Here is a 22,529-nt window from a genome sequence, read left to right on the forward strand (position 1 = left end):
ATTGCGAACTAAAAGAAGAGTATGTTCTTCAATTACAACTGAGTTTAAAGGTGAATCGGAATCTTAGACACTGAACAGAAAATACAAAAGGGCCATCATTTTAGAAAAAAATTGTTTTAAAGGGACATGAAATATTGCCCATGCATTGAGGGGTAAGGCATTGTAATTCAAACATATTAATAAACATGTATATCAAATCACTTAAAACCGGTCCGAAGGACTGATATATGAATTGAGGGAGGTTGACAGGTTCGAATGTTGACTAACAGGGAACTAAGATTAAAATCGCGTGATTTAACTTTCAGCAGTTTTGTGCGTGGCAGGTAAAGCGGTCGTAACTGTCAGAGTATGTAAACGGAAACGAAATTAATGTGGGTACCGGCACAATTGATATCAACTCCCACTTCAGCACTGGCTCTACTGACGACTGATATCATTCTGGCGTCTCTGTTACAAAAATCAAACCGGTAAGTAAAACACTTAAACTTTCTCAACAAAACATTACTGCATGCAAGGATGTATTCTTTCTTTAAAGCTTCAGTATTCTTGCTGAAAACAAATTGTAACTTCATAACCCATTACATTTCTCAGTTCGACATCATCATATGTTGATATGCGTTGGTACAACAAATTAAACTTTAGAACCGTGTAATATGGTTTTGCACAAGTTGAACAAGAACGAATACGATCAAGGCTTTTGGAACTTATTTTCACTCATTCTCAGTTATACGACGTACATATTAATGAAAATTCTCTGCAGCACAAAGACGTTATTTAGTTCAACAGCAGGCCATTATAAATACCGACGTTGTTAGGAATCATGCTATGAGTAGGAACAAGCAGTTCACTAGATTTTCATAAATGTCCATGCAGTGAATCACCTCTTGTTTTCTGGAATAGTTTTACACTCTCCAAGAAGGCCTTTTTAACTGAAGATTGTGCTCCCCGAGGCTATTTCACCGTGGTCTGCATATGAGTATAACTGTCTTATGAAAGTCTAGCTTTGTCACGTCCCTAAAGGCTTATCACAAATCGTGTCATTATAGTTAGATTGAGATGTTTGTAGCAGGCTTCGGCTTTGTAAGGCAAGCCCACAGGTGCAAGCTGCATATTAAAGGAAGACCTGGCTTTGTTTAGAAGCTAGCTCTATCTTGCTTTATTGATAGCTGAAACGGTAATACGAAACCGTTATTCAAGAAACAGAAGAATATTTTTCTCAAGAAATATAAGGAGAAAACATGTAAATTATATAAATGCTAAAATGAATAAAAGATCTAAGACTTCGTTTTAATTGTTGACTGATTTAGAACACCATGTGAAAGAAATATTTTAAGTGTTTTTGTATTTTAATCCCCCATTTCATTAATATCAAATACACAAATATATTGTTAACGGTATTTCGATGGCATTACCCTGCTGTGGTTAAGTAATATTCTCATGACAGCAATATTGCGTCCTTGTAAGTGATAGTTGCTTCACCTCTCTCTTTTTCTCACCCATTAGTAGATGGTAGCTTATGTCACCGTCATCAGTCATTTTATGATCCCTACATTGCCTTATATTCTGATAGTTTCGCTGTTAGGGCGTGTATTCAAAATTGGTTTTTTCCGAAGGAAAATGAAGCTATATGAAAACGCAAGGTTTAATTTTGCTAGATAGTGCCAGGGATGGTGGCCTGGAATATTTAAGTGATAAACTATGACCTGGTCAACGCAGAAATACTGAAAACAGGAACATGACGATGCAAAATCTTAAATGCAAAGTGTCTATATTTACAAAGATATTTTAGCCATTCAGAGATCTACCAGAACGACGATGACGTTACCGTGATCATGGAAAATTGGAACAGCAAAAAGCGATGAAGGAATATTTGAACTTTTTAGACATACTGCACTATATTTTATACTAGAACTGGAAGAAGAGCAGGCTTTTCAAAAAGAGCTCTGCGATGCCGAGCCAAAATGAGGGACGGGTCTTAGATTTTTATCGAGTAGGGAGCTCACTGATTTTGACAAAGACAGAAACAAAACTGGCCGTGACATAAAAATCGAATACTCTCGCACTTAAGGGAGTCCACCAGCTAAACACGCAGTGAAAAAGTAGTGGAGTATTTGTTACTTGAACGAGCTCTTGCAAATTAAGCTATTGAGTTGATAACACTTTTCTGTGTGTTCACAAGGTAAAGTTATTACTCAAGTATTTTCTTGACCTTGAAAGTTATACTAAGTCGCTATAACATCGAGAGTACATTTCAGTAAAGCTCTATAGTTTAATTTTACTTTCGTTCCCGCGATGGAATCAATTCACTTACCCTTAGTGTCTTGTTTATATTCGTAGGCACAAATCAATGTTTAATGCTTTACTTGTCAGTTCAGAAGCATGGCCGATAAATGACCTAGTCCCCGTAGCCAACCATGCTTGAAGAATTGTAAGGTTCCAAGAAAAACAAAATTGTTGTCACCCTTTCGCAAAAGAATCTGAAGAGAAATTTGGATAAGTAAAAGAAAGCAAAACAATCGTTTGATATTTTTCAAGAAAGTCCTAAAACCTAAGCAGTCGCAAGAAAGAAAATAACAACATAGGCAAAAAATAAAAATGTAGATCTAGCACTTTGAAATCTCAGTAAAGTAAAGAAACCTCTACCACAGCATACATTTTGCTGTACATTGTATATATGCGTTTATTCTATGCTTTAGTCTACACCACACCCATACGCTTCAATTCATTTCCTCCTCTGAATGTCTGTGTGAAAAATTTATTTTATTAATCAAATAGTAATTTTTCTAAAACAATATTCTATGTTTTGTTGGGAAGCAGCTTAGAGATTTAATTTTGACATCGATCAGAAGCTTTAATTTGAATGGAATTGCATGAATTGAATTGAAGTGCATGAATTGAATTGAAGTGCATGGACAGTGAATAGGAGATCTATATACCATCATAATTTCACCAACAATGTAAATGGTAATCATTGCTGTGTTAGAAAAAAACTTGAACAGTAATATCTATACTGTCTGAAGACAAAAAGTCCGATACGTTTGCACACGACTGCTACGTTGCATCAGAGGCACCTCGGTATAGATAAGGTACCGGTAATTTTAGCATTTTCGGATCCGACAAGATATTTAGGTGTGTTGTTATGTCCTGCACTAACATTTTAAAGTGCACTTACTGTATTCAGCCGCCTTTTGGGATTAATCCCTAGGACTTAAATTTAAATGATTGTGAGTGGTCCCTTTTGATCATGACATCGCAATCCAAAGTCGCTCGGTACTCGGACTAAAAATTACGAAGCTGTATAGGTAGGGACTCTACAAATGAAAAGCTAGAGTGGTAAAACGAAAGAATGGCCCTATCTTTCGCCCAATTCGGCACAGGCCCAGTCAAGCAGCGCCATTTATCATTTTAGATATCTCTGTTACAAAATCTGACCTTTGTTACGACTACCAAAATAGAGTCTCGCGCACACATGCCAATACGATGAAAATAAATTCACCTGCATATCACCAAGGCGTATCGCCATGTATATTTTCTCTTTAGGAAAACCTCAATCACGAAAACTTTCCAGTACCATTTATATTCGGTAATGCGAAATAATACTCATGTCAGGTATAATCTAATCAGGAGATGTCGCTGAGTTAACGGTTTAACACATACTTGTGCATAAGCTTTTTCTATTTTGAAATAAAGTGCATATCTCTTCCTTACATTGAGACTTTAAAGTACATAGTGGAACATGAATACCGATAAACTGATATAACAGCTAGTTTGTACACGCATGCCAATAAAAAAACCCTCTACAACAAGCTTCTCTGAATTTATTTCATTTTCGTTTCCAAGGGAAGGAATTGCTGCTAAAAACTCTTTGGTTGATGCAATTTATTTTAAGTATTACTATTCCTCAGCGGAATTGTCCATAATCCAATAAGTTAATATGACTGGCCTGACTGTGTAGTCACACCAGCGCACAGTCCTGCCAAATGTGACATCATGCTTATTGTTGTGTGTGTCGCAGCTACTTGTGTTAGGTTAAAGTTCGACGTCAATGAAGGATCTAAACGAATTGTAGTTGTATGAGGTTAAAGTACGAGTGTATCTCTCGTCTTCGACCAAGTAATTTTTTATTTCATTTGTCATTTTCCAAACTCAGGACGCCGTACCTAATCTTGGACAGAAGTAGCACGCATTTCTATGGCCTGCTTTTCCTAAAATTAAATGAAAATAAAGGCGAAAATGAAAGTTAAGATTTGAAGCGTTTCTGAGTATTGACTGCATTGGATAAATACAGCAGACAGTCCTCAAGGGCTGGGCGACTCGTCAATTGCTACTGTAAAGTGAATTCTATTGATTCATCACCCTATGACGAACCCTGCAGATGAATCTTTCCCTCACCTAGGGGGTCCTGTACATGCACTATATAGCAGGCGACCCAATACACATCCTCTGTTACTGCCTCTGTAGACTGCTTAAGTTAATAAACGAGTAGGACCAGAGGGAAGTAAAAAGGGGCGAGGCAAGAAGGAACCGTTATGACTTTCCTAGTGTACTATCTAAACCGTCATGACTCGCCTCTCACTAGCCATGAAAGGTCATTGTGACTGGGTATTAACTTTCGCATTTTCTGTTCATGGATGCAAAATAAATCAAACCGGTTTGACTATACTAAGGATCAGAGTTGTTCCACATTTGAGAAAACACTGCTAATTATACAGAGCAGTATATGCGATTATCCGTCTTGACGCTGCTTGCATTATTTATTCAGAGAGTTTGAATACACAAAATGTGGTTTGATTTTTTTGGTCATAAAAGCATGTTTATCGACCAAGAGAGAGATTTTCATAGAGAGTTCAACATCACAAGATTGATGCTGATTAGATGTATGAAATGTCCAAGCATTGCTTGCTTGTGGTATTGCATGCTACACAGAAGAGTGGATACAGTGAAAGTTTGTATACAACCTAATTATCAATCGTTAAATATAACAGGACTGACGCTATATGTACCACTTCGTTTACCTGAAATTATGAAGACACAAGCGCATTACGTTCGTAATGACTGGACGTGAAGAACGTAAAGCGGATTTACAACTCCAAAGTCAGCGATCAATTTTCACTCAACACCTGCATGTCTGTCTGTCCTTGTGTGTCTTCAAATATTTGCTGTCATGATTTTGTCGTTTTTTCCCTTCTTCTGGCTTGACCGCAAAATCTTTGTTGTGATAATTTGAAGTGTATTTCTAAGGTTTAACGATTACATGTGTTTTGACTGGAGGAAACCATTTGATGATGTACTCGCAAGCTGTTGTTTTGTTATGTCAGTATAGCATGGCCATGGTATGCTAGAACTCGTAGCTACGCAAATTACTTTTTAGGGGAAGCCTAGAGCTACGTCTGACAGCATGTAAACACGATGACCACCGTTCGTCTTTGGACATTACCAGTCTCACAGAACTGTCTTTGGACATTACCAGTCTCACAGAACTGAAATGACAGACTGCTGACGACATTGCAAATGTTAAGCCCTAGAGTCGGTGCAAGGGTCATTCAAGGGGCGCAGATGCTATCATCTCAGGTTGTGTTTCGAAGTGGAGGTCACGACTGAGGTGACTGTACTGACGTGGCGCATTGGTCTCGTCCTATAGTTTTACGTAAAAATAACGGTTTCCGGATAGTCATGTCGGTAAAAGTTAGAAAAAAGGTGGTATTTGATGAAATTTGTGCAGATTTCTGGTCGTATTAACCAAGCTGATGAGTGTTGGCAATTTGTTATTTGGATGTAAACTTTTCGAAATGTCGCCGATAAGGGTGCTATCCGGCGGATTTGGACGTTTTTCTGCGGAGTTTCAAATAGTTGTGGCTGTGGGTTTAAAAGTTGTTAAAGTCAAAACCAGCCCCCAATAGGCCGGAATCTCCTGTGAAAACACCACAAATATGGACCCATAGGCTAGGTCGTGTGCCCTGCCATACACGTAGAATACGAATCAATCTCAGTCCCGAGCTCAGCTATTCTTGATCATTTATATGTAGACAGATACATAACACTTCATTGGTCTGAAGATATCGTGAGACAATCGCAAGTTTAGGGTCAAAGGTTGAAAAAAGAAAATGGAAGAGACAGTGAAAACGATTTTTGATTCGCAAATCGAAATCGAAGTGGAGATGAAAGTCAGTTTTGAAAGTGAAAGTGAAATGTATTGTATGTATATTCATATCGAGAAAAAGGCGGAAGAAGATGACTTACTTAATGTGAAATTCGGTTACTATTCTCCATGACTTCTGCATTCCGTTACATTTCTCCATGACTTCTGCATTCCGTTACATTTCTCCATGACTTCTGCATTTTAGCGCGACCCCGGGGTCGGGAAATAGGATGGTGTTAAAAGGGACACACCAATTTAATCTAATTGATTTTATTCTAGTAGGGTAGAGTACTGTGTCATTTATGCTAGTCATAGCTCACTGAATGTGAGTTTTGGAATGCTCCATCGACTGTCGGACAGAAAAAATATTCAGAAGTGGGTGACAAAAATACCTATTAGCTTGACTTTCTGTTCAGTATACAGTATTTTCCAATTTTTTTACGATCGGGAAGTGAACTTCCTGTTTCAGCACGTACGCAGTACTTCCAGGGCGGCGCATGGCCTCGTCTTTGCCATCTTCCTTTGAAGCCCCGGTTACCAGGATATATTTACATGTAAGCTCTAGGTATAGCAGGAACACAACGCCATGTGGGATGTCTGGCCAGAATTTCATCATTAAATTTGATCCGTTGCGAACTTGCTCAGTCTGATCATTTGTCCACCGATGTCGTGTGATTGTAATGTTGGCAGATTGTTGAAAACGTTGAAATGGTAACGAAAGAATGTGAATTTGATTTTAAAGTGAAAATAAAATCAAAACGCAAGCGAAACTGTATTCCAGATGAGGGTAAATTTTGTCTGTAAACAAAAATAAAAATGAAATCAGAACATTAGGTAAAATGGCAATCGGAGCAAAGATCAAAATGAAAATAAAAACAGAAATTACTTTAATTTTGAAACTAAATATCAAAATGAAAATCAGAACGAAATTCATAATGAGAAAGATTTTACGCATGAAATCAGCACAAAATCAAAATAGAACTTGCAAATTAATTTCATTTTGAAAACATAATTGAAAATAAAACTGAAAAGTAAAACGTAAATAACTTTAATTTCGAGAAAAAGTCAAATTAACAATAAATTTAATTTTGAAAAATGAAAATGGTAGTAACTTAAAATGAAATCAAAATGTAAAGGAAATCTAAAATCGCCATTAAAATAAAAGTGAATTTAATTGTGAAACGGACAACAAAGTTAAGATGAAAATGCAATTTAATATTCAAACAAAAATGACAGCTAGAAGAATTGTCAATGCTAAATTTTGAGTAACTAATAAAAATGATTTCATTCTCATTCTCGGTTGTCGTAGACTAAGCAGCCGGACGCGAATCATAACGTCACAATGATACTGTAGACACATGATCTCTTTACATTCTAGTCACACAATCACAATTACACGGAGACAAGTAAGTACAAATACCGAAACGGATCTCATACATGGCTGTTCGGGAGGAAATTTATTCCTGTGGGCCGACTTTAATTTCAAAGTATTTGCACAGAGGTTTTCCCATATCACTATATCTTTTCCTCGAATTGATGAAAATAAATTTATGTGAAACAATCGCACAATGAGTAGGTATATTTATTTGCCATTTTTCAGGTCGTGATGGTGTTCTGACAAAGGCTTAAGTCATTGGCACAGATGAGTCAGGTGCATGAATATCTCACCTTGACATCACAAGCAAATGCATCAACTATGCAAAATACACTGCCATTGGAAGAGGGTCACTATTTTTTCCGTAGACGGGTGAGCTACCGACCCCTGTAATTCTTGTCTAGCTCCTTACAGGTTGACCCTCGCTGCATTTTCATACAAATTTTCCATCGTTTCCTCGTTCGAATACCCTCACGTATGCATTTGATTTATGTTTGTGCCAGGGGTTTCTTGTCTCATACCCTGATTTTACGCTAGGCTTACAGCGACTTGCCACATCAATAACAATGTACACTGTGAGTAAACATGCATTCTTGACAACACCACAATCTGTACTCCCCGGGTCAAGATATGTTTGACAAATCAGTGCATGGAGCCTTGCACACTTATGTTGGTCGAATTGTCTGCTTCGCTGACGGAAACAAGCGATCGCACGGTCTGTCATTCATCTGCCACCCTCGGCCCTACCGACTCACATGTCTGTCGATGTCATAGTTACACAATTTGACTGGTGAGTACAAACACTTAAACATAATCTAACACATATGGCTTTTAATATGCGTTGACTTTTTAGCAAGAATGCATACGCCAGTTTCTTTCCACGCATCGGTGTTCTAGCGTGCCATAACCTAACCTACTCACGTGATTTTTGAAATGGATACTCTGTCTCTTTACGTTGGTGTCCGCATATTGGGAAGGAACACGTACTGGGATATGTGTTAGTAAAACAAATTTTGCGATAAAATGAATGAAACGTTGATCACCATCTTATTTGAGAATACCTTACAGACTGAAATATTCTAAAGCTTCGGGCATTTTTAAACCCCGGTATATGAAGGGTTAGCACTGTGCAGCAGGCGGAAACGATTGACTATTTGAGCAAAGCTTACTACGCACCAATAGAAATCCTTCAACAGCTCGTTCTTAAAGTGACGTGGAGATCATGGCAACTGAGTATAATTGTCATTCCTAGCACGTTTCTGTATGTAAAGTTGTGGCGGATCTCTTTCACCTTTTAAATGTTTAATCACATATCCTTAAGGTTAAAATCTGTGAGCTAAAAACTGAAAAATGCTAAAACCACCAGCAACCAAGAAAGCTGTTCACTTGCATTACCCAGGGGTAGTTGAGTGTGGACAATACGGAACAACATAAAATTATGTATTGTAATTCTCTACTCAGATAAGCAATGCGCATTTTGTGATTAAAAGCCATGGGGCTTCTTCTGATTGATTGGTGTAAGGAATGAACTGACCCTGCCTCTAATACATACACGTTCTTTTCTTTAACGGTAAATATTGGAACAAGCGATCTTTAGGAGTGAGCGCTTGCCTTTTCAGGAGCTTACTCCTTTCTATATAATGATTACGGAGCTATAACAAGAAAGTATTTTTAATGCAGTCGTCGAGCGATAGCTTCTCGACGGTCGACTTGCGACACTCCTGTTTTCTAGCGTTAAATTTTTAACCCGCGTTAATGCTGTTAGTAGGCAGCCTCTAAGGCCGAACAAAAAAAATTGTGCTGTTCCGATAACCCGACCTACCCTATTTTTACCTGCCGACCCTAAACTTTTTAGAGCTACGTAAACACGGAAGTAAAAAAAAAAAAAGAAAGAAAAAACCTGTAAAATCACGCGTTCGTTACTTGGCATGTGATTTTTGCTTGAACGAGGATGTCTTTTATGTTTCTTTTCCTTTTATATGTATGATACATTTTTCTGGAAATGTAGTGGCCAGTGTTTGACCGCCCTGAAACCCTGAAAAATGCATATTTAAAAACAAAAATATTTTGGAAAAAATCCTTGCCGACCTACCTACCCTATTTTTGAAAACCATGTTATCGGAGCAGCAGAATTTATTTTACTTTTTGACCAGAGAGTTATTTTGTCAAAATGCTTACCACGGTATCGAAACACTTACGATCAACAGTGTCGAGTTTTTTTTGAAACTGTATTGCATTAGCATCTGGTATGAATTTTTTTTGTACAACAAAAATGTTCTGAAAACCTTTTATTAATAAAGTCCGTTTTGGATCATTCATGTGACACAGTGTCTCGGTTGGGCTGTAGTGCATGTCAAATGAGTTTAGCAACAATGAATGTTTGCCAACAGACTCGTGCAACAATAGGGAAACGGCCGCTGTGAGTTAAAAAGTATGATATGACGGGACAAGGCACTCAAAACGTCTACTTTCATTATGAATCACAAAAGTTTAGGGCCTTCAGTTACCAGCATGCACTTTTTCGTTGTTTTATGCACCAACTGCTCGAGCGTGTTTGTTTGGGATTTGGTCGAATTCTGATGAACACATTGAAATTGGATTTTCGAACACATTTGCAAATTTAAAGAAAACATGATGTTAATTGACGCTTCTGTTTCGTTATATCATGTTCTATCACATATACTTTGTAAAATCTGATTTATTTGGTTTTATAAATTACTTTTGACCCGGACAGATTTGATAAGGAGAGATGGCTGGTGCTTGTCAAAAACCAGTTGCATGTAAAATACTGACCCTCCCCGATAGTTTGCACAAAACAAATGTTGACCCTCCCTTCTCCTTTATCAAACAACAATGACCTCCCCATTGTTGCGAACGACGACGTCACGACGTCACTTTTTTTCTCGTAAATACACGAATGTTTGTTTGAAAATTTACATGACAACTTTGGAAATTTATATGCAAGAACGACAGAAACATTGAAGCGGCTGCTGATGCTATGATATACACTTGACAACATATCGACTACTCACACTACAAGCGGCAAAAGAAGAAGATGCAGCATTGAAAAAAATTGTCGGAATTGCTAGCCGCAGTGTCCGAGGTCTCGTGCGTAAAACTAGATTTACAAATATGCCACCACAAAGAGCCCCATAGCGAGCCAGGTAGACTTGGTTCAAGTCTGTGATTTGTTAATGTCTGAGAGGGGGTGAACGCAATAACTTGTCGTCTGTTTTCATGTGAAACGCGTGACTGGGGTGAAGGCAATGAGTGGGGTGAACGCTATACAGGCAGAGGAGTTTCTCCCGGAATCCGGCAGAAACTTACTCACTGCTGCGCAGACTCAAAGGTGACGCGTTTAATTAATCGCAAGGAAAACCTGGCCTAGGCTGTCATAGTCCAAATAGGTTTGTATGAAATAGGAGAGACACAAGAGAAACCATTAAAAAGGTTTTTTAAAGAAATTCACCGACTTGAACCAAGTCTACGAGCAAGGATGTATTTCCTTATTTCGAGATACCAATTGTAGCCGATTATTTACCTTGTCAACACAGTCTGTACATGTATGTGTTGCCAGTCAGCCCGATTATTTACCTTGTCAACACAGTCTGTAGATGTATGTGTTGCCAGTCAGCAAATTCACATTAAAGTTCAATTATGACCAAGTATGATATGTTTTCATTCCAACCATTGTACTGTAATATTGTATTGGGAGAGGAAGAGAACTTCTTGTATAATAACAGAAAGCTAAAAAGTCATCAAAACTTGCAAGTTTGCTTTTAGATAAAGTAATATTGTAATCTACTGATCAATGTTAGTTTTCGTATGAATGTATATATTCGAATGGTGATGTAATGATGATGATGGTTGCGCTGATGGTTGTGTGGTGGTAGTGGTGATGATGGTGATGATAATGAGGAAAAGGATTAACTGAGGAAAGGCAATGGGGAGAAGGAAGAGAAGGAAGGAAGAAGGGGAGAAGGTGGAGTGTGGTGATAAATAGGATATCGTGAAAGTAATGATAGTGACAGTAGTGATGCTACTGAAGTGATATGGCAGTTGCGATTTTATGGTAGCGGTAGTAGCTATAGAGATCGATCCCGTAATTATTTTTTCACGCTTTTTGTAGTGAGGGTGATGGAGACTTGATTTTTGTTCACTAATTGATGTAACATTCCTAAAGACTGACTCAGTAGTTCATCGTGTGTTGTTTTAGCAACGCCAGTGATTGAAACTGATTGAGGAATTTCTGTTTTTGGCATGGTCACCGACACTAATATATATATATATATATATATATATATATATATATATATATATATATATATATATATATATATATATATATATATATATATATTTCCCACAAGGACATCTGTATATACAGGGCTAGAAATTAACTTTTTCCCTAGTAGTCCACTTGGGCCAACATTTTCTGAAGTTGGTAGCCCAGTGACAAGGGCTGGTAGTCCATGCATATTTTAGTTAAGGGATTTTTTTCATTAACTAGAAAAGAAAAAGCTATTTTCAAGATTCTGCCCATGAAGTGAATATGTTAGTCATTTTATGTGAATACCTGCACACCTTTAATACCCAAAGAAACTGGTACAATTGACAAGTGACACTCAAAGGTTTGGTTACCTATCATTGTATTGACAACCCGTTTCATTGTATGCAAATTTTGATAGTCGTCATTGCAACGACCATGATCGTCTTAGCACAACTCTAGCAGGACTAAAAACAGACCATGGGCTTTCTGTAGTAGGGAGGAGGCACAGTTTTCGTATGACCGCATTTAGCTCATCCCAAAGAGATGGTCCAGACATGGCATGCCTAGTACTGACTGAATTTCATGTGCCAGGCTTTGGTAGTCCGTGTGGGCTACCATTTCATGGACTTTGGTAGCCCCAGGGAAAAGTTGGTAGTCTGTGGACGCGGGACTACCGCTAATTTCGAGCCCTGATATATATATATATATATATATATATATATATATATATATATATATATATATATATATATATATATATATATATATATATATATATATATATATATATATATATTATGTGTATCAGCGTTTTCTCTGCATGTGCACCGAAGGGTCGATTTCTGCCCCATTCATCAAAAGTAGGGGCAGACTTGACATTTTAGGGGGCAGTATTTTTTAATGCTTACTAATGACATTAAACAACATATCCTATCAAAACATGAACATAAAATGGCACTAGTATCCATGGAGACTGAACCACAACTATGTCCTTGGCTGTTCTTTTCGATGCGTACACTCCACGTTATGCACGTCACTAAAGTTGAATGACAGGCGATATTTTGTCTTTTCCGAGGGAGTATGCTGACCAGAAGCAACAGCAAATTTACAGGTCACTGCACTATGCGCTAGGGTCACCATCATAGGGGCGTATTTGCGCCCTGTGTCGCTTGCGTGATTTTCGCGTAGTTCATTAGCTTTTAAAGGGCTGAAAATGGCTCGAAATGCGCAATCCCGCAGTCGAGAGAAAAACCTGATATATATAAGAAACTGTAGAACATCAGACGATCCCAAGTGGAGCATGGAAAAATGCATATAGAAAAAACTTGGTTGAAGCACACTGTCTACCTCACTCACAACGTTTAGCTCTAAAATTAGAGCTTCTTCAGGTGTTTTCCACAATGAAAAGTACGAACAGAAAAATTAAAATGGTTGGACTGTTTAAGAAAATGTACAATGCAGAAGTACAAAGATATGATAATCTGTACAAAAATGACAGGAAAGAGACTAACTCGAGGCTGCAGAAAAGGTCAAAACCTTCTGGACCGACGCAAAGGGCTGGAACCATGCGTACAGATGTCCGGGCGTGTACCTTTAATACCCATTATTGACTTGTGGGGGCGCTATTGAAATCTATTTAAATCTTCGGCGATACTTATGCAAACATTCCAACTTTTCCCCACACAGAAACTGGCAGTTTGGATTATTCATACCTATCTTAATCCTACTGTTCGTAATGTTTATGTCGTAAACACATCTATCGCACACTTTTAACACCTTTCCCGGGTTCTTGAACCCGGTTGGTCAAAATTGGCTGTTCTGGCCTTTTTGATCACCCCTCTGAAAGTGCTTGGTAGTTGACTTTTAAAACAATTAAAATTAAAAGTTTCATTAGCAATTAAGCCAAACACCGGAAAACACAGAAAACATGGCTCATTACGCGTTCTCAGTAGGTGAAAAAGTTGAGGCCCTCGATGACCTTTACTGGTGGACAAAGGGTGCAGTGAATAGCCAAACACACAAATCAAACACAAACACCAATATCCAAACACACAAAATCAAACACAAACACAGAGAACGAAAAAATAGTGTAGTGATGTGTGCAGCCGCTTTCCCTTTATTACATTCCTAATCTTCATTGGAACTGAACACGAACTCCACGAATTCATTACACTAATCAACAAAATGCATCCCACTTTCAAATTTTCATATGAAAGTTCCTCACACGAAATAACATATCTTGACCTAGTCATTTACAAAGGTCAACGATACAACAAGGAAAACATACTAGACACCAGAACACACACAAAACCAACAGATACATTCCAGTTCCTACATAGAAAATCATGTCATCCAAAATCAACCTTCAAGGGCCTAATCAAAGGCGAAACATTAAGGTACATGAGGACATGTAACAATGAAGAAGACTTCAACAACAAAGTCAAAACATTTAATGAAAAGCTATTACTGCGAGAATATCCACAACAAGAAATATCAAACATCAATGCGGAAACAAATTACGCTACACGAAGAACACATTTAAATCACAAACAAACGCACAACAACAACAACACAAATAAATTGATATTTGCTACCAAATATAGTCCACACATCAAAACAAAAGACATCAAACAAGCACTCCTGAAGAACTGGGAAGAAATAGAAAAAGACCAAACACTAAATAATTTATTCACGATGAAACCGATCATCGCTTACAAAAGAAATCCAAACATTGGCGACACACTCATAAATGCACAAGTACACAATCTTAGAGAAACGACCGAACAAAATGCAACACAACAAACGGACCCAAACATAAGTATTCTAGCCTCCTTGCTAGACAAACAAAACACTGACAATAATTAAACCACGAACAGTGAAACATAAATCTAAGGAGAGCAATCTCCAAAGAAAGCGACTGAGGAAGAAACCACACACTGGTTTCGAAACGTCAAAGTATCACCCTGTCATTCGACAGCCAGATTACGGCTACGTCTCGCCATGGCTTATATCTACACCAATAGCCAAACACACAAAATCAAACACAAACACAGAGAACGAAAAAATAGTGTAGGTGATGTGTGCAGCCGCTTTCCCTTTATTACAATTCAGTTTAGGCTACCCTCGGCTTTTCCAGTAACCGCGAGTTACTGGTAGTGGTAGCCTGCGGTAACTTATGCACTCAAATACGATCACGGACGTACCACGCACGTACAAATACCACGATAGTAAGCTTACGATGTTGTGTGGGCCGCTGTGTGCATGTTTCATTCACAGCGTTACCGACGAACATATCACTGCACACGGGCACGAGCTTTACAGGGATGCTCAACGGAAAGTAGACGATGAGATTAAATGATACCTTACTCAATTACTAATTTACATCAGACACTTTATTTCTAAAACTACACTAGTACTTCACAATATTGCTTGCGAGCGGCAAGTATTCAAAGACAAGAATAACAAATACCAGACCTAAATGATTCCTTAACATAACAGTCGCTTGCCTGCTTCTCTGCCGACATGAGTGCCTTATCTCTTTCCACTGGTTTATTGCCGTAATCTTATACCACGATACTAATTACACAGCGGGCCAAAAACTGCAAGTGAATGGTGCAAAATGTGGCTGGTACGATGCATTTTATGCTAGTATGAGCAAGTGTCTAATTCAAAAACAAACCGAACCCATCCCGATTTGAGCATTTCAAAACATAGTGACCCTCCTCACCAAAGTCAAAAACAGGGTGACCCCCATGAATCAACCGCCACCAGTCTGAAGAAACTGACTAGTTCCCTAGTGAAATCGGGCTTAGTTCACCAGTGTTGTCAATATCCGAACGGACTAAGAGATCGTTGAGATTTACATTGCGGCGATATGATATTATTTGTATATTGGGGATGGCTTCTTTACATTTAGATGACTTATGCAGTGTTGTAAAATTGGAGGACATGATGAGTTTCAAGTTAGGATGGCAGGGAAATGTAACTAGTGGCAGTCTGCCTGTTTGTCTTTGTATTGAAGTAGAACTGACCTAGGCATAGATTTTGCTCGATTTACTTGTTCTTTGAGGAGACTGTAATAATTGGTCGAAATGGAATGCCCTGTTTGTGAATCTTTGGTAGTATGTAAAAGTTGCCAGGTCGAGGGTCACTACAGTTGAGGAATCGCGGGTCTGTTCAGTAATATTACCTCATTTAAACTCCTCATTTATAGCAGCTTTGATAGCAGTATTGATTTATTTGTTGGGTCAGATTCGAGTCTTCTATAGTGTCCTGCATTTTTCAGGATCTAATTGGATTCTGTGATGTAGTGTGCTTTATTCATGGTCACTATGGCTGAACCCTTGTCGGCTGGTTTTATGACTTAGCCATTTCTGCTCGTTATTTATTTGCGGCCTCTTCGTTCTGATTTGGTGAGACTGTCCTTAAATTTGGTTTTCTAGTTTGAGTGTTCCGAGATTGATTCGTTTGTAGTGGTGACAAACATTTCGAAAAACTCACGATTGGGCTGTGGCATGATAGAACTTTTTTACGAAATGGATTGTCTTGTTTCTTCATATATATCTCATCTGCGTAGCTATGATAAAACTCGGCCAGACGGAGGCGATGATGGAAAATGTTCACATCAGTTTCTTGTAGAACCTTGTTTATCTTCATAGGGATGGGAGAGAAGGACAGGTCTTTTCTTGCAAGCTCTTTTCAGCATCTGTTAGTTGAATTTGGGCTAGGTTGACGATGGTAGAGGGTTTGGTGCCTGCTGTGCGCTGCGCGGTTGTCGTATTTGGCGCGCTAGAGTCATCTCTACCTATAGTGGTGCTTGCTAGTTGCTTGCGGATATGTTTGTGAATTCTTGGGGTTTGGAATTTGATATGCATACCATCCTGATATGATGTACGCTATTTTTGAAATGCCAGTCTATTGATAAGTGGTTTCTGCAGCCTCTAGGTTAGTCTTTTTTCCATCATTTTTGTAGGATTTGATTTTGTAGGATGTAAGATTCGAACCCACGTCGCCCGAATTCAGTTCGGATGCTCTACCAACTGAGCAAACGGATCAGTTGGTTTTCGGCGTGAGGTAACCTTGTTGGGCTTTTTGCACGACAAGTCAGTGGATTTGAACGCGACTCAAACACCCCAATTAGCTCATGTGCCTACCACTAGAGGCGTATTGCCATATATGTAGGCTACATTAGGAACACCCTCGACCCCAAGACGTTTTAAAATATGTAATGATATGAAATTATAGTAACTGACTGAACTGCTGCAGACACTATTATGTTAGATTGCACTTTACAATGTAAAAACTATATATGTCTATACCTTGTGTTCAAACTTTGCAGTGATTGTTGAACGCAATTATCAAGAGACTGGTATAAACCAACTAATCTTTACACAGATATCAATCAAAACTCCATTGAAAGCAAGCCTCAATGCATTTCCTCGTGCGTGTTTCATAGTATTGATGTATTGGTGTTAAAACGGTGAAACTTCATGCAAATTAAGGTAGATCGCGCCTCGGTGGACAGATATTCGGACTCTCAAACTTTTACAATTCTTTTCTGATATACCACTTGTGGGGATTCATTTTAAAGCTCTTAGTGTAAGAAAACTTTTCACCGGCTTTGTTTTTCGAAATTCGAAAATTTAATTTTTCTATATGGAGTTAACACAGGGATGGCGGCCAATTTGAATTTTAAATATCGGTAAATCTTGGGTCATTTGTTTCTCTAGTACCAAAGTTTGCACGGTGACCCTCGATTTTTATTCTTGATTTTGAAAGAGAATGGTTGAAAGACTCCTTAAGGAAATTTTCAGCAAAAGTTTAAGTCTTTCACTTTCGAGGCGCGTCCCACCTTAAGACAGGTGTTACCATTTGTTTTCTCAGCAGAATCTTTACTTATTCTCATAGATATTGTCCCTTCACCCACCTATACACACCCTTCACCCATAGTCGGTGGGTGGAGGGACTGCGTCATAATTGTAATTTTTTGTTCTCATACCTAAGCGTTGTTTCTCATGCTACCAGACAGTGTAGTTTCACATGGACAATGGTCAGGTGAATAGGACATTATGTGACTTCTTAAATTGAAGCGTTATGCTTTGACTTTACTATCCCACTCATAAATGGAAATAGTAATAAAACAAAGGCTAAGGATGACTTGAAGAGTAGATGAGTATCGATCGACAACAGGCCAAGGGTGCAGTCACATAATTAGGAATTTTGGTGACATTTATGCTGTTAAACTCTTACTTTTCAAAACACTTCAGTATAACGCTACCTCCAGCAACTTTTGTTTCAACACACTCAATACATGGAATGGTCGGTGCTTTTAATCTGTTGTTCGGGTTTAATTAATGGTGTTATACGGTAAAATATACCACATAAGGATGACTTTGTAAGGAAAACGCATTCTGATAATCAGTCAATGATTTTGCTGTATATATTCGACAGGTGTTCTGCAGAAGCCTGGATATGTAATTTCAACTAAGGTCACAAGCTTTGCTTTTGTATTAAAGCATATGAATAATCATTAAAGCCATGGTGGGCAAGCATACAAATAGGTAATTGTTTTATCATTTTGTTAGAACAAAATTTTGGTTATAATACCTGTAATGTCTAAAGACACAAACTGCAATTCATGTTGGCGTATCGGCGTGATTGTAATCTTTGTAGACGCTTTTCAAATGACAGCGATGCAAGTGAACAATGTCAACAGCTATTCAGCGTTCGTGTATAGAACTGACAAATAGTGGGATAATGGTTTGCTGTCCCCTACGCTGATCTCTTGGACAACCTTATTCACCCACCCGTTGCAATTTGATCACATGCATGCCAAAATTAAACTTTCGGTAGACATTTGCTATTGACAACGTCTGACCCTATAGTCACATGGTTCCAGAACTAAATTGTACATGACGAAGTTGTGAAGCGGCTTTGCACACGACAAGGCAGAGTGGTTATAGTCAGCCATATTTCTACACAGTCAGAAACGAAAGATCGGTAGTGATAAAGTAAATGTGGCCGCGACTGGACACCCAGATCACCTCATGCTCCTGTAGTGCTCATATTACGCTTGAAATCTCTGTCATCTACAGTAATAGGTTAGTATTAATGCTTCTACAGATTAAGACTGACATGGGTATTGTTCTGATTCATCTGTCTTACACTTAGGCGTGGTGTAGTCTTTATAAGTACATCTTCGTCAACAAAACATTTTCCACTACATATCTAATGATATGCAGTCATAGTTACTCAGTCAACTGTTGCAGACACTGTTATGTTAGTTTGCAATGTTTTGGATAAAGCAAATATGTCTATCTCGCATTGATGTCACTGACCTCAAACACATACCTCTCGCAGTGCTAAAGTCAGTCAGATAATGGGGTTATACTCAACTATGGCAATATCTATCCTTTAATGGGGCACTTTTGAAGTCATATCCACTTATAGAAGTCAAACTTATGACTGCTATTTAATACTTCAAGTCGGATATACAAATACAAGATAAGGGTAAGGGACAGAATTTACAATTCGGAGGGGTAATATTTATGTAAAAATAAATCTCCTCATTTGAATCCATATGGGCATTTTTGAAGTCATGCTTATCACTTCTTTTAATACTAATTGCCTCTTTTAAAAAACAAGAAAAAACAAAAAAGCCAGGAAGGGAAATGAGAATAAAAGAATATGGCTCGAGACAGATACGGTAAGATTTCAATCGGGTTCGAACTCACAACATACGACAACCAGTCACCTAGCGGAGAAGCAAAAGACATTCGCTCGGTCAAATCCCCACTTAGCAACTAACATTTGTGAAGTTAAGATATTTCCTTCCCTTAAAGATAAGTAGTGGATTTTGCAGTGGAAGCATATAATCATCAGATAATCAAGAGGTCATTTTGACATTTTGAAGTCAAACATTGTTTGCATTGAATACAAGTTGTTGGATAAAACAGTGGAACAGAGCAATGATCAGATCACAAATGGTCAATTTTGGAGATTAACTTGGATCTTGGACATTTTTGAAGTCAACGAAATTTATGGGGCCGGATATTTGCCGAGATTTTTGTTTCCACTATCATCATAATGTCCTGAGAGACTGTGTTTAAATTCTCTTTCTCCCAAATTCAAAAGACAGGTATACCAAATCAATCTAAATTGACCAACAGAGATACGACAGCAAGGAGAGCATACGTGTTTTTAACATCGCTGAATGTTAATGTTGTTCCCAATCGGCTGCCTGAGCTTGTACTGCGCTTGATAATACCACTAAGCCCTTAAGCCAGTGAAAAAATGATGCGTAGTAATCACAAAAGATGCAGACGAAATAGTTTGTACAAACATGTCAAACAAACCCCCTTTACTAAAACTTCATTTCATTTCCTCGATATTGCCTCAAGAAAACGATGCAGAGTTAACACAGATTAAGCTCCGTGTTTTTTCTTCTGAACAATTGCTTTTTCTAAAAATATTTTGTTTCTGTACCACAAACTCGCATGGTTGTTACTACGCTACCAGAAAATGTACTAGGAATATAAAACGTTTTTTCATGCGCGACGACTGATTACAATCTGTACAAACTTAACAAAGCCTAATTAAAGGTATACCATGACACTATGATTATGACTGATGACACCCCCCGATTATAATGTAAAATTATTAGTTTTTTTTTCATTCCGCACAATTCCTCTCACGTATACCCTCGTACAGCCTTATGAGGGCGCCAAACTACTACATATATGACTATGCACAAATTAGATTGTGGCAGGTTATTTATTATCGTACACCTACTTACAGCACTGGCTCCTGTATTCTTCATCTCTTAATGTATTTCAAAGAACAGTCCCTAACTACATAATTAACTGATTTTAGGCATGTGTTCTTCATGTAGGGTACATCTCAGCACACTTTCGTTGAATATTCTCCGAATTCTTCATGCTGATTTTCAAGAAATTAGCTTATAACTTAAATATTTCAAAACCAATAGCTTTCATTTTGAAGGTGTCAGCATGACGCTGATGGAACCTTCATTATTTACGGCGGGAGAGTCAGACGTATTGTCTCTGGCAGAAATTTCTTGTAGCCCTTGCCTCACTAGTGAATCATTAACAACCCCTTGTTGGTGGCTTGTTGTGACAACCTCTCTGTTAGACTGCCGACAATCCCTTGTGCATTTTATTTTGTATTATTGGTATAGTCTTTCTCACGTATGGGCCCGGGGAATGCCGCAGGCATAAGCGCAAGTGCCGAAGGCACGAGGGACTATTCTAAGTTGCACGGCTTGCGCTGCTGTTAAGTATTGATGAGATATTACGTCGAGAACAGGGTAGAGGCATTTCCTGCCTGATTTTTCTTGTAAGTCGTCTCAGCTTCTTTCAGACAAGCACAACGCAAGATCGCGCAGGTCCAATCCCGCGCTTATCTAGGCGAGAGTAAATCCGTCTGACTTCGACGTCAGTAGTTCTAGCCCTTACTAATGGCCATTGTTTGGCTGGCCCCAGGTTTTCAGGCATATGATGCAGACGTGTCTATCTAGCTCAGTGTCTCGAAAGCTCGAAAGTGATTGCACTGAGAGAAAAGTTCTATCTATAGGTGATTTTATTATGAGTAAATACATACGTTTTGATTTTCTCTAAATCACTAAATAACTTTCTCAAACCACAAGACAGTTTACTTTATTCTAAATCAGAAATCATAATCAATGGATTCTGTTTCGATATAGCTTGTCTCTGAATGTCTTTGCAGCTCGAATATCCGAGTTCCTCCAAGGCTTTGCTGTAGTCAAGCTGCTTCGCCGTCGCCATGTTGTGTTGGTATATTGTTCGGTACCTATTGTTTCCAGCCTGTCATGCCATGACCGGCTGACCTACGACCAACTTCACGTGTCAATCATTTCATCTGCGTTAAGTTACAAAAGGTGTTTCCCTGTTGTTGTTAGCGAGGGGCGCAGCGGCTGAGAACTGTACAAATAATAGAAAAGAACAGGCACAAAGGACTGTCGACAGTTTAGAAAACGAATGTTGTTCACTAATGTTGTCTATTTCACCTTTATAAAAAAATGGAACAATCACTCAATTTCATGTTGCTCCAGGTACTAATCTATTTGCCTTAACTGACTTGTCAGTTGCCACTCGGTAACTCGCCCGAACTTATCAATACAGTTGAAGTCATTTTATCGACAATGTTGAACTCTTTAGTCACTCGGTTCTAAGATATTAGCAAGGAGATATCATCTGGCAACTTTGAGCATAACAAAAACGTGCAATAATTGGTCATGAAACGATATTCTTTCTCAGTGCTGACAAAAAGGAACGATTGACACTTTTTTTGGGTACTTAAGTTGTTTTATTGGTAAGATTTTCTTTAGTAACAGTAACTTAAATTAAAATGAAGTACAGTGCGTAGTTATCTACAATTTTGTGTAAACTTTAAATCCATTTGCTGCAATTTCTCTCTAATTGTCTTTTTTCCAGAGCTACTTCATACTCTAGATGGTACTTGAATTTCACTTGCAACATAAATGCTGCAAAGTGTGGTTTACTCTGTTTCATTTTCATGGCATAGATGTGTCTTTTGGCTTACAGTAGCAAGTAATTATTAATATTTGAGCAACCGTCAACACCAAAGAGCACTTCATTTAAGTTATGTCTCGTTAACAAACTGAAAGATTCCTCGAAAAATGAGTGAAACTTGTTCCAGAAGGTCTCAGTGAATTTGCAGGTGTAGAAAAGATGATCTAGTGTCTC

General features: G+C 38.3%; 1 protein-coding gene across 3 annotated transcripts in view; it reads left to right on the top strand.

The window, feature by feature from the left end:
* The window catches only part of LOC139139198 (uncharacterized), a 120,081-nt gene that overhangs the window by 4,657 nt on the left and 92,895 nt on the right, over nt 1-22,529 (top strand). The window contains exon 1 of one of the 3 annotated variants that reach the window (XM_070708024.1): nt 8,186-8,304. The exons of 1 other annotated variant lie outside the window; for it this stretch is intronic. The gene's annotated coding sequence lies outside the window, so the exon portion shown is untranslated. Of the gene's footprint in view, nt 1-8,185; nt 8,305-18,739; nt 18,885-22,529 lie in introns of those variants that run through there. One more of the 3 variants, XM_070708025.1, reaches the window with a different exon arrangement.

The sequence above is a fragment of the Ptychodera flava genome, chromosome 8 (genome assembly GCF_041260155.1).
Source record: "Ptychodera flava strain L36383 chromosome 8, AS_Pfla_20210202, whole genome shotgun sequence".
Taxonomy (NCBI): domain Eukaryota; kingdom Metazoa; phylum Hemichordata; class Enteropneusta; family Ptychoderidae; genus Ptychodera; species Ptychodera flava.